Raw genomic sequence first — 3,964 nt, 5'->3', positions numbered from 1 at the left:
TTATCATATTGTTTATCTATGGCTAATGTGGTTTTTGCAGATTTTCATTCTTTGGATCGAATCTACTATGAAAGGTGTACCGTATCTCTTATGACGTAGAGGCGATGGTTGGCCTACATCAAAATATGACACCATCTTCCAGATCAAGTACCCCTACAGCTATTTACCACGGCGTGGTAACTTGTTAAATTAGGCCAATGTCACCATGTTAGTCTATGGAGACAAAACATGGTAACTAAATTTTACCAGGTTTTTTTTCTTTGGTAGATTTCATCCAATTTTTTTTCAAATTTTAGCAAAAGCCAACATTTATGCTTCGATCTGCCATAAACATTTGGGTGGTCTGATTCTTCTTGTAAAAGGTAAAAAAAAACGTGTCTGTCTCTATTTTTAGGCAACAGAAGACAGTAGTAACAAGTTGTATTCAGAAGGTTCTGTTTATATTGATGTGAAAAGATATTATATAATAGAAGGAAAACTAACTGCTGAAAGCACCGCGGTTACTTTATCTCAAATGAATATATTGACATTTTTAACTATTTTAACAATATTTTATCTTTTATAGAGTGTGATATTTTATTCTGTTTATCATTTTTTATCATCAAACCTTTCTTATCATATTGTTTATCTATGGCTAATGTGGTTTTTGCAGATTTTCATTCTTTGGATCGAATCTACTAAGAAAGGTGTGCCGTATCTCTTATGACGTAGAGGCGATGGTTGGCCTACATCAAAATATGACACCATCTTCCAGATCAAGTACCCCTACAGCTATTTACCACGGCGTGGTAACTTGTTAAATTAGGCCAATGTCACCATGTTAGTCTATGGAGACAAAACATGGTAACTAAATTTTACCAGGTTTTTTTTCTTTGGTAGATTTCATCCAATTTTTTTTCAAATTTTAAAAAATCATACTTTTTAAGTTACAAAAATATAAATAGTGTGAACATTTCACATTGTTAACACACTAAAATAAGCATTTTAATATCTCTAGCGAAGAAAAATATCCGCCATATTCAATATCGGTGACTATGGTTTTCGGGCATTTTGGATGCTAAATTTCAAAGTCTAAAAATTTCTGCAATCGCTATGTGATGTGAACCATAAGGAATGCGTGTTTATGATCATACTTTGGTATTGCGTGCATTTCCAGCTGTCTATTAGTCTGCAATTCGTTTATATATACATTTTAAAGCTTTTGACAGACTTTTATTGAAATTTTAATTTCCAAGCTATAATATTGTATATTCCTGGTTCCCAGGCTATTGTAGGAGAAGAATTATAGCGTTTCAGGATTTCTGGTGCCCTTCAACACGACGAACCCAAGCGAACCTCAACACTTTAGTCATCAAAACTAAGGATAGAAATAGACTCAATGCGGCTGATGATATGCGTAGGATTTGTAGACAACTGTTCCTATATTTGAACTATTGGTGCAAGGAAAACAACAAAGCCTAATCCTACTGAGCATCTAATTGCTTACTTGATTAGTAAAGTATCATAGAAGTGATTATTATGAATGAAAAATCAATAAAATTATAAATTTACAATGTTTTGATTGTTATGAGGCATTGCTCTTGTCTTCCGAAATGCGTTCAGTCTGTAGCTTGTAAATACTCGAGAACCTATCACCAGCCCAATGAAAATAAAACAATCTAAGAAATATTTGATATGAGTTATTGCCCTTGTTCTTGGAAACGTGTAGAATGCACAATTTGGACGAAACTGGTAAAATTGTTTATTATCAACAAACGATGAACTCTATCACAATGTAACTTGTTCTTTAGCTAGTAAACACTGAAGAAGGCACAATTATTGATAAATTTGGATAAAGTTAGATAAAACTTCATAATAATCAAGTAAGAACCTCATTAAAGTGTTGAAAAATATCTTAGACTCGACCGACTCACTCTTTTGAGCTAACCGAATTGTTTGTTTCCAGATGTCAGAAAAAAAATACAGATATTGATATTGTTTGATTGTAGTATGTAGTAAAGGTTAGTAATGATACAGATGTTGACTCTGTTTGACTGAAGTATGTAGTAGAGGTCAGTAATGATACAGATATTGATAGTGTTTGACTGTAGTATGTAGTAGAGGTCAGTAATGATACAGATATTGACGTGTTTGAGTGTAGTGTGTAGTCGAGGTCAGTAATAATACATATATTGATAGTGCCTGTCTGCAGTATGTTCTCTAGGTCAGTAATAATACAGATAGTGATAGTGTCTGACTGTAGTATGTAGTATAGGTCAGTAATAATACAAATATTGATAGTATCTGACTGTAGAATGAGGTCTAGGTCAGTAATGATACAGTAATGATATTGGTAGTGTCTGTCTGTAGTATGTAGTCTAGGTCAGTAATGATACAGCTATTGATAGTGTTGACTGTAGTATAATGTCTAGGTTAGTACTGATACAGATATTGATAGTGTATGGTTGTAGTCTGGGTCAGTAATGATACAGATATTGATAGTGTTTGACTGTAGTACAATCGACCACTATCAATATCTGTATTATTACTGATCTCTACTACATACTACAGTCAAACAGAATCAACATCTGTATTATTACTAACCTTTACAACATACTACAATCAAACACTATCAATATCTGTATTAATACTGATCTAGACTACTTACTACTTATTACTGATATTGTTAATACTAGCTTTGTAACATCAACCGTTCCAATGTTTTAAAGAACTACAGGCCTGTCTCAAATTTAAGCTTCATCTCCAAAATTCTTGAGAAGTGCATTGCTTCCCAACTTCACAATCATATTGAATGTAATAATTTATATGAACCTTTCCAGAGTGCTTATAAGAAATTCCATAGTACCGAAACTGCAGTTACCCGTGTATTTAATGATATTATATGTGAAATTGATAAAAGGCAATGTGTCTTCTTGATATTATTGGATCTATCAGCTGCTTTTGACACTGTTGACCATCAAAAACTTCTGACAAGGCTTAGTCAGAGATTTGGAATAAGGCATTCTGCCCTTGACCTTATGAGTAGCTATCTGATTGGCAGAAGTCAATGTATTGTTGTGAATGGGTCAGCTTCTCAACCTTCCCAGCTTGAATACGGTGTACCTCAGGGATCTGTTCTAGGTCCAATATTATTTACATTATACACCTCTCCTCTGGGCGATATAGTGCGCAAACATGGTCTGAATTTCCATCTATATGTTGATGACACCCAATTATATATCTCCTTCTCTCCTTCTGACCCCTCATCTTTCAAAATTTCAAAATCACAACTTGAACAATGTATACATGAGATAAGACTATGGATGTCAAAAAATTTTCTCAAATCAAATAATGACAAGATTGAATATCTGCTTTTAGGATCCAAAAATCAACTTAATAATTAAATAGATCATCCATTGCGATTGGCAATCCCAATCTAAATGCGTCGCCCTCAGCCCGAAATATAGGTGTAATTTTTGACAGTAATATGCTCATGGATGTGCAGGTGAATAACATTACTAAACTTTGTTATTTTAATTTAAGGAACATTGGTAAGATCCGCAAATATTTATCTGTAAATGCCACAAAAACACTTGTTAATTCATTGATAACATCTCGTCTTGATAATTTTAATTCACTTCTTATTGGCACCCCTGAAAAACTTCTAAACGCCTCATAACTAGAACAAAACTCCATGACCATATTACACCAATTTTATTTGATTTACATTGGCTTCCTATAAAATACAGAATAGAATTTAAAATCTTATTGTTAACTTTCAAATGTTTAAACGATTTAGCCCCTGTCTATCTAACTGAGATTTTACAAATGTACTCCCCAGGAAGGACTCTACGTAGTACCAACAAACTGCTCCTTAAACCAAAAACTGCACAACTATGGGCAACGTTCTTTTTCTGTCCAGGCGCCTTTACTTTGGAATAATCTGCCATTTAGTTTAAGATCAATTACCTCCGTTAAAAGTTTT

This window comes from Lottia gigantea, assembly GCF_000327385.1.
Source record: "Lottia gigantea unplaced genomic scaffold LOTGIsca_31, whole genome shotgun sequence".
Classification (NCBI taxonomy): Eukaryota; Metazoa; Mollusca; class Gastropoda; family Lottiidae; genus Lottia; species Lottia gigantea.
Note: the sequence above shows the minus strand (reverse complement) of the source record.